The following is a 10,641-nucleotide window of genomic DNA, read 5'->3' on the forward strand; positions in this document are numbered from 1 at the left end:
GGGCAAAGAACTTGAGTTGGGGGTGGTGGCACATGCCTATAATCCCAACCACTTGGGAGGCTGAGGCAGGAGGACTGCAAGTTCAAAGCCAGCCTCAGCAACAGCAAGACACTAAGCAACTCAGTGAGACCCTGTCTCTAAATAAAATACAAAATAGGTCTGAGGATGTGACTCAGTGGTCAAGTGCCCCTGAGTTCAATCCCCGATACCAAAATAAAAGAACTGGAATATACATTTCAAGTCCTTTGCCTTGAAATAACAATACAAATAGCCAATAATCACATGAAAAGATGCATGAATCACTTAGACAAATGGAAATAAAAAATATGATGAGATATCACACCTGTTAGGATTGCTATTATCAAAATAGCAGAAAATAACAAAGATGTAGAGAAATTGCAACACCTATGCACATTTGGGGGAATATAAAATTGTGCAGTCACTGTCAAAAACAGTATGGTGGTCCCCCAAAAAACTAAAATAAAATGATCATTTGATGCAACAAATCAAAATTTTGGTGTACCCACAAAAATTCATGTTGAAATTTAATCTCTCCATGGTGAGGTATTAGGAAGGTAGAAACTTAATCCAAATATGTTATTTGGAGGTGGAACCTTTGGGAAGTAATTAAGGTTAAATGAAGCTGCAAGTATGAAACCCTAATTCAATGGACTGTGGATTTGTAAGAGGAGGAGAAACCTGAGCTTAGACATTCTATCTTTCCATGCAATATGCTGCACTGCCTAAACACTATAGAGAGTCCTCATCCACAAGAAGGATCTCACCAGACACAATTGCCTAGCCTTGAATTTCTCAACCTCCAGAACTGTGAGCCAAATAAACCTTTATTCTTTACAAATTACTCAGTCTGTGGCACTCAGTTATAGCAACAGAAAATAGACTAAGACATGGGTATACACTTGAAAGGACTGAAAGTAGGATCTCAAAGACGTATGTACCCTGCGTTCTTAACAATAATATTCACAATAGCTAAAATGTAGAGGCAACCCAAGTGTACATCAACAGATGAATGGGTATGCAAAATGTGGTATATGCATACAATGGAACACTATTTGGCCTTAAAAAGAAAAGAAATTCTGACATACTTTATAACACCTTAAAGACATTATGCTAAGTGAAATAAGCTGGTCACAATAAGAAAAATACTCTTTGATTCCACTTAAATGAAGTAGTTAGAGTGGTCAAAATCATAGAAACAGAGGATGGTGGTTGCCATAGGCTGAGGAGATGGGGAAAAAGGGAGTTAGTGCTTAATGGGTACAGAGCTTCAGTTTTACAAGATAAAAAATAGTTATAGAGTGTTTACATGACATTTTCTGGATGATGAAAGAATTCATTTGCTAGAAGAGCTTTTTGGAAAAGCTCGTGTTAAGAATCATGCTGGCATAATACAGTTTTATCTAAACCTCAGCTTCTGGCCTTTGTTTTATCATTCAACAGTGACTGGAAAAGGATGGGACAACCTCCCACCTCAAATTACACATGGTTAACAAAATAAAATGTCATTTCGAAATTTAAAAAAAAATAGTTATGGAAACAGATGATGGTGATATTTGCATAATATTTTGAATGAGTTATAATACGTTGACTAAACTATAAAAATAGTTGAGATGGTAATTTTTTGTTATACATATTTTCCACAATAAAAAAAATAAACTTTTAAAAGTACTTGAATAGCTTCAAGTACTTTTTCATTCTCCAATTTTTCATAATTCCCACCATATTGTATTCTACTCAGTATTCTCTCCTAAGTAGGTAACCTGGACCCTGAAGGACATGTCATGAAGGAGTGAGTCTGGTAAGTCGGGTGACAGAGTGTCCCAGTTAAACAAATGTCCAGTACAGAGAGAAATTATGACATATCTGAGCAACTGGAAGGTTCAAGTGGCCAAAGTGTGCAGAGAGGCCATAAGATTCAACTCCCTTACATAACAGATGGGGAAACTTGTGCCCAGAGAAGAGACTTACTCAAGTCACACAATTAACAAATGGTAGACTCAGGACAATACTTCAATCTTCCAGTCTCTCCAATGACCAACTCTTCCCTGAAACCCTTTCCTTTTATACAGAAGGCATACTCATCCCAAGTGGTCCCAGGGAATGTCCAGGAATTCAAGCCTCTTCATAACAGCTACTCCATGGATTCAGACAATCTGGCAAGAGGTCCTGTTCCCAGGAATTGCTCCACAGCATCCTCTGCTACTTCCTTGAACATGAGTCAGGGCTGAATTTAATAGCTGTCAAGTTTCAATGACTGAGTTTAGAACTCATGTGTCTGTACTTTCCTAGAGTTTGTAATGACATATATATATCTCATCCAGTCACTGAGGATACCTAGAGTTTCACCATTAGCTCTTCTTTCCTGTTACCTAAAACTGCCCTGTTTAAATGCAAATACCTTTGTTACTAAGGTAACATTGTCACCTTAGTCCACGTGTTGCCTAAAATCTGGAAAATCAGAACAAAATCAAAACTTAGAGTTTATCCACATTAATAATGAGAAGTGTGAGTCCAGAGAGAAGGGACAGGGCCATGATTATCAAATGTCGAAGCCAGGGTAAAACCAACCCTGTTGTGTTAGTGAGTTTTCCATTGCTGTGACAAAATACCTAAGATAAACAACTTACAATGAGAAAAAATTTATCTTGCATCATGTTTCATAGGTTTCAGTCCAGAGTCACTTGCCCTATTGCTTTAGGACCTGTGGAGAGGCAGTACCTCATGACAGAAGCACAGGGCAGAAGAAAACTGTTCATCTCACAGCAGGTGGGAAGCAAAAAGAGAGAGGGGAAAGGGATTTGGGATCCCAGTGTCTCTTTCAAGGGCATGTCCCCAGTGATCCAACTTCCTTCCACTAGACCCCACCTCCTAAAGTTTCCACTGTCTCCCAACAACGCTACAGGCTACCGACAGAGCCTTTTGTCTGCGGGCATTTAGGGGACATTGAAAACCTAAACCATAGTATCTGGTCTTCTAATAACTGATCAAGGACTCTTTCTATTGCTCGCTACTGTTTCTCTTTAAGGGTATCCTCAGAATGTTTTCCTGGAAAAGCAGAGGTGGGAAAGATAAGGGGACATCACAGGCACAGGGAAAAGTATCAGGAAAAAAAAAAAAACTTGCCTTTACTATAATTCTGTGAGGCAAGCACTGAGCTAAATCCCCAGCCCTTAGTTCATTCTTTGATTTGACATGTTTTTATTGAGAATCTTCTATGTTTCAGACACTGTTGGGGATGGTGAGGGCAAGACAACTATATTTCCTTTCCCAGAAAAACTTCCAGAAGAGTACCTCCAGCTGACATGATGGACCATTTCTCCCCCAACCTCCTATTCCGTTTGCTTAGTTAATCAACAAGCCCGAAACACTTAACTTGGTGCCTTTTTCTACAATGGGGCACTGCATTTTCATTATCTCTTTAATTCTCTTGTACATACAAATAAAAAATGATGAAGACATTATCACCCATTACGGATGAGGACATTAAAGCTCAATCCTTCCTTAGTTCAAGCATCTCTGCTTCTCTCTTACTTGAACCACCTTCTCAGACTCTTGGGTAGTTTGGAGAAAGGATCTCACAGCCTCCTCTCTGGAACCCACTTCTCCAATCTACAAACAAGTCTAACGTAAGAGGGGTAACTTACCATCTTATAGAGTTTATTGGAAAATTTGGAACCTGGTGCCTGAGTTTGGTTACCCTCAGAGAATGAATGATGAGTGGAATTCTGCCAGAAGGTAGGAGTAAAAGTCTCTACTACTTAATCGGAAGACTCAGACCCTGCAGAAACACAGTAAATTCCATGTGTACAGAGAAAGCGCCTTTCACATCTCTGTCTTTACCTTGATCCTCCCAACAACACTCTGTGGTTGTGTTCTCTGTAGATGCAGAAAGCAGGGTTCAAAGACAGGAAGTGTCTTATAAAAATCTCACAGTGAGGAACAAGAGAATCAGCCTAAAGCTCTCCCTTTCTGAGGTTGTTTCCATTACATCCTGTTGACCTCTTTTGGAGCCTTGAGGCAATCTGAGATAAGACAAATTCTTGACCAGAGCCTCCCAACTCCTAAAAGAAGCCTATCAGGGTTAGAGCAATGAACAGCATCTGATTAAGGTTGTCTGAGGTAAGGACTCTGAGTCAAGGACTAGGGAAAATCTTGGCTGTCCTTCTTATTTGTGAACATCTTCCACAAATCTCCTGAATTCCTATTTCTAACCTTTTCAAGAATTATTTTAAAAATTTTAATTAAAAAAAAAACTTAAAAAATCAAGAATTCTCATCTAGGCTATGTCAAAACCTGCACTGAACCTGTTTGATTTTCTGATTAGAGAGCCACTTTGGGGTATTTTCTGTGTGAACTCTTTGCTTGATAAAAGAGATGGCTTTCCCACTTTTTATCTTAAGTCTGTTCTTCCTGATTCTGATACATGCCACAATGCAGTTGAATCTTGAAAACACTCAACATTATGTGAATAATCTAAGACAGGCAAATTCACAGAGATAGAAAGTAGAGTCATAGTTGATAGGTGCCAGAAAAAAGGCAAGTAATGTGGAGTTGAATTGTTTCATGGACACTGAGTTTCTCTTTGGGATCATGAAAACATTCTGGAAATAGTAGTGATAGCTGCACAACATTGTGAATGTACTTAATGCTACTGATCAATATACTTAAAATGGTTTGGGCTAGAGCTGAGGATATAGCTCAATGATAGAACAGTTGCTTAGTATGCATGGGTTCAATCCCCAGCACCACAAAAACACAACAACAAAGATCTAGTCAGGTCTATTTGTAAATTAAAACGTTTGGGTGAAGGCACTTATTTAAAAAACTAAAAATAGCTGTGCAAGGTGGCACACTCCTGTAATCCTGGTGACTCAGGAGGCTAAGCCAGGTGAATCACAAGTTCAAAGCCAGCCTAGGCAATTTAGTGATGCCCTAAGTAACTTAGTGAGACCCTGACTCAAAATAAAAAAATAAAATGAACTTGGGATATGGCTCAGTGGTAAAGTACCTCTGGGTTGAATCCCCCAGTAACAAACAAAAACCAAACACACAAACAGAAACTATAAATAAATGGAAGGAAGACCAGTAGAGAAAAGGAAGGAGAGCAGGGGTAGTGAGGAGGGAATGAAAAGGGGAAGAACTAGGGGCTGAAATAGAGCAAATTATATTACATGTTTGCATGATTATGTGAAAATGAACTCCACTATATATAACTATAATGCACTAATAATAAATGAAAAAAAAAAGAATAAATAATTGCAAATTGGTACAACCATTATAAAAAGCAGTATGAAGATTCCTCAGAAAACTTGGAATGGAACCACCATTTAATTCAGTTAGCTCACTACTCAGTCTATACCCAAAGGACTTAAAATCAGCATACTACAGTGACACAGCCACCCCAATATTTACAGAAGCTCAACTCACAATAGCTAAACTATGGAACCAGCCTAGGTGTCCTTCAACAGATGAATGGTTAAAGAAAATGTGGTATATATGCATAATGGAATATTACACAGCCTTAAAGAAGAAAGAAATTATGGCATTTGCTGGTAAATGGATGGAACTAAAGACTATCATGCTGAGTAAAATAAGCCAATCCCAAAAAACCAAAGGCCAAATGTTTTCTCTGATATGTGGATGGTAACCCTCAACAAGGGAGGGTGGGAAGGGAAGAATAGAGGTTCATTGGATTAGACAAAGGGAAAAGAAGGGAAGGGAGCAAGGAGGGGAAGAGGATGGAGAGTAGAATTAATCAGACATAACTTTCCTATCCATGTATTTGAATACACAACCAGGGTAACTCCACATCATGTACAACCACAAGAATAGGATCCTAATTAGAATAAGTTATACTCAATGTATCCATATCGAAATATGTTCTACTGTCATGTATAACTAAAAAGAAAAAATAAAAAAAGACAAAGGAGAAAAAAATACTAAAAACCAAAAAACAAACCATCATAATAGTATTTATCATTCATTACTTTGTGTATCAGTAAAGTTGGAAGAAATTTACTGTTATAATGCATGAATTAACCCCATAGTTATTATATACCATATTTTATCCTGAATGTAAGTGATTCGCTCAATAACTCTCTGTATAAAGGAGTAAAATCAGCAGTTGATCAAACCTGGGCCTCCCAGCTGTCTGGGATGGAGAGAAGAATGTCACTTGTCTCCCAATGGGTCAGAAGATTTGTAGATATTGTAGCATGTTGGAGACAGCACAACGTTTACATTTTAAAGTGCAGATTGTCTTTTCTCCATCAAGGCACTGAGCTGCAATTTTGCAGAGGAAAATACCTATTGTCTCAGGAAGATTCAGTACCGAACTCCCAATATATCCTATTGGAGTCCTGTTTAAAAAAAAAAAAAATTTAATATAAAAAATATTTAAATTTTTATTTGTGTTTATTTTACCACAATATTTTTAAAATAGCTTCTTCTTCTAAGATTAGGATGATAATTATAGAAGATGTCTCATGCTGCTGTTCAGTAAAAAATAAATTCATGTTTCATCCCTCTGTCTCTGCCATGGAAATTGACAAAGATTCTTCACGTGCATAAACTTTATTCAGGTTCCAGAGATCTTTTCTAAGTCCATCTGTGTACTTCCTTATAAAATCCAGTTTTAGCAAAGAATTCTGCTAAGTCAGTTTAACAAGAATTCCTCACCCTTGCTATATCTGATCATTTTCTGCTGTGATCAGGTTCCTTATCCTCCATCACTTCCTAGATAATGTCTGATCATCAGGCCTATTTTCAACAAGAATCCATTAGGGGGCTGGGGAGATAGCTCAGTCGGTAGAGTGCTTGCCTTGTAAGCACAAGGCCCTGGGTTCGATCCCCAGCACCCCAAAAAAAATAATCCATTAGATTAGATTAGCCAGTACCCACTTTAGCCCTGACATTTCTTCTTAGTAATTTTCCTTCCATTGAACCCTACCCTGTTTGTTGGCTATAAGTTCCCACTTACCCATGCTGTATTCAAGTTGAGTCCAATCTTCTGCTGCAAAACTCCTCTGTTCCCTGTATCTATCATGCTGATCCTTACCTGGCTTTTAAAAGTATCATTGAATAATGTTTTATCTTAACAAAATGCAGATGGAAAAGATATTAGTGTTTAGGATCAGAACATGCTGCACTCAATGTCTGCTTCTGTGATTTACCAGTTGTGTGACCTTGAGCAAACTCCAGCAAAAGACTTCCAAACTCCTACTTATACATGTCCTTGGGCCACCAGGGTTTTACCATGCTTGCTGTGGGAAACAATAGGGGTGCTAGTATCTGTGTTTCATAGGGTTGTTATGAAGAGTGAGACAGTTGTATGTAAAGTGCTTAACACAATTCTGAGCATTTGGTGAGCATTCCATGAATGGAAACTATTATTGCTTTTTGCTTAGTCTCTGTCTTTCCAAACTTAAGAGTCACCTGGGGGTCTGGCAGCTTTTGTTTTTTAATTTTTTGTTGTTTTTCTGTGTGTGTGGTTGGGTTTTTGTTTGTTTGTTTTTCTGTGTGGGCCTAGTTGGGTAGACAAGAGCCCTTGCACATGTAGCCAATTCCTTGTAAGGTCATTATGTTCCCCAAGAGTACGTAGCCAGGTGCCATGGGAGGCACGTGTTTGCAGCTGAGAGGGAGTGTGCAAGTGTATCTCTGTATGTACAAAATACCGTTTCCATAGAAGACTTCACTGTCAACCAATTAAGTCAAAAGTCATTTCCTCTTACTTATCGTAGTATCAACCAAGGTTACCTCCTGGGAAGATAATTAAAGATTAATTGTCCACAGGGATAATTTGTGTTCTAATTGAAGTCTCTTATCCCACTCAAAGGTTGTAGATATCAGAGAAAAAATGTGATGACTGGTTATAAAAATTCTGGTCTATAGGTTGGTGTGGATCACCAAGTTCTTATAAGGTCATAAGGTCTCCCAGATCCCCCGCTCCATCTTCCCAGTCAGAGATACAGAGATTTAACCTTGGGTGCTCTTCATCTTGAGATACCATTTCTACTGCCCTTTTAGGAAGTCCCTCTGCAGACTCAGGGAAGCTAAATTAGATGCTAGGAGGCAGGACCCCTGGGTTCTTACCAGCCTCTGACATCAGTTTTCTTTATCTTGCTAGGACTCCAAGGCATGGAGTAGGTGCAGTGTGGTGGAATCCTAAGAGCATAGGCATTAAAGTCTGGCAAATGTGTGCTTAATTCCTAGTGCTTCCACCTCCCATTGGGTACATGTATGATTCTATGACTTTATTCTAAGTCTCTGTTTCCTTAGCTATGAAATGTGAGTTTTAGGAAAATAAAATTCCTATTTTACCAGATTGTTTATTGTAAAGATTACTCAAGGACTTGCACTGAAAGCCCTTTGCATGGGTTTTCAATAAAGTAATATTTAATTAATAATAATAGCTAATATTTATTGAACACTTATTCTGTGCCAATCTCTGCAGGCATCATCTCATTTAATTCTCACAGCAACACAGAGTGGTAGACACTATTATTGGCCCTCTTTATAGATAAGGAAACTGAAGCATTTACCCAGGGTCACATAGCTAGTAAGGGGAGAATTTGAGCCCAGACACTCTGACTCTTACAATATATTATTAATAACACTACAATCAAGAAAAATCACAAGAGTGCCTCCCTCCAACTGTGGAGTGAACTGCTCTGTCCTCTGATTCTCTTCAGATCCCTCTAGTGAAAATGTACCTCATTTCCTCCAGATTGACTCCTCAATCTTAGACACTGTTCATTTATTGATTTGACAGACATTCACTGAGCAGCTACTTTGTGCCAGGTTCTGTGGTTGGCCTGGATTAAGGAAGGTCCTTCCCTTCACATTGCTGAGACCTGAAGAATAAGAAGAACCAGTCATGCAAAAAGCAAGAAGAGTGGCAACAGGGGGCCTACGGTGGTCATGAATTGAAGGGACAGAAGGGCAGAATGGCTGGAACAGAGATAAGGAAGAAGGATGTCATCAGATGACCCCTTCCCTCACTGGAACTCAGATCTATAATTCACAAGCTGACTCCCAGACCCCATGAATATAATATGTTCAAATCAAGACATATTATTTTCTCTAAGTAAACTCCCTCCTCTTCCCTGATCAGCTGCTGCACAACCAAATATCTGCCCAAGATAAAAGTCTGGTAAACATCTTCTTGAATTTGTCCTCTCTTCTCTACCGGTCTTGACTTCTGCCTTGGTTCAAACTGTATCCTCGGTCACATGAGCCGATGTGCATGCACATCTGGCTGACCCTCTAACTCTTTCCCTGATTCCAGTCCCTTCACCTGCTGCCAGATACTCTCAAAATTAACACATGAACATATAATTCCCTGGTGTGAAAACCCTCATGATTCATTTTATCTCAGAATGACATCTAAAATCTTTGCCCTGGCGTGTAACCTCATAGTAAAGTCTGAAGTGACATTTTCAACCTCATCTCTCACACTAGTCATCCACGTGCCTCAGAGCATCAGCCATACCTGATTATTCGTTCCTACTCACCAGCAATAGGAATAGTACAAGCTATTTCTTCTACTTGGAATTCATTTGTGGCTCAGTGGTAGAGAACCCCTTGGTTCAATCCCCCAGACTGCAAAACTATACAAAAATAACAAAAGAACATAAAGTGCTAGAGTTCTCTCAACCTCTCAAAAAAATTAACAGCAGCTAAACCTCTCATCAAATGTGATTCTGTTTGTTTGCTTACATGTTTATGTCTCCAACAGACTGCTCAGATTTGAGATCCCATCCTGTTGAGCACAATGCCTGCTACACAAGTGCTCGGTAATTATTTGTTGAATGAATGGATGCATGAATGAAAATTGATAAAGCAAGCACAGAAAAGTATCAATGCGTCCAACAAGGACCCAAGACTGATTCAGCAAAAGATCAGCCTTAGTCTCATCGACACAAATTTAGGGTGTACAAGGCAGCATGGATGCCAAGAACTAACCGAAAGCTAAACTTGTCTTGCCCCATGGGAATCCCAGATTGTCAGAGCTAACCAAACACCAGGGAGATACTAAGGCCTTGAGACAAATGATTTGTCCAAGGTCCCCTGAACGGTGTCAACAGACCGGGAATGAAAGCTAAGACTCCTGCCTCCTGGTTCTAGAAACTTTCATCAAGACCAACATTCATCCAAAGTTCACAAGCAAGAGAAGCAAGGTCATCTTGTACACGGGCACAAAGAAGGTGCCCCTAGTCCCAAGTCACCAAGTGCATAGCAGTCTCTGTTATACACTGGGTTGTGTCTCCCACTGTACACCTCATAAAAAATAATACATTGAAATTCTAACCCCCAGTTGCTCAGAATGTGACATTTGGACCTACAGTCTTTACAGTGGTAACCATGTTAAAATAAGGTCATTAGGGTAGTTAAAATGAGGACACCCAGTCTGGATGGTGTCTTTATAAAAAGAAGAAATTTGGGTATGGAGATACACAGGGAGAATACCAAGCCTAGAGAACAGAGCCTTCCCTCACAGCCCTCAGAAGGTAGCTTCCAGAACTGGGAGACAATAATTTTCTATTGTTTGAAACACCCAGTTTGTGGGATTTTGTTATCATAACCCTAGAAAACTAATGTAAACTCTCTAGTGTAGTTGTT

This window comes from Sciurus carolinensis, chromosome 8 (genome assembly GCF_902686445.1).
Source record: "Sciurus carolinensis chromosome 8, mSciCar1.2, whole genome shotgun sequence".
NCBI classification, from domain to species: domain Eukaryota; kingdom Metazoa; phylum Chordata; class Mammalia; order Rodentia; family Sciuridae; genus Sciurus; species Sciurus carolinensis.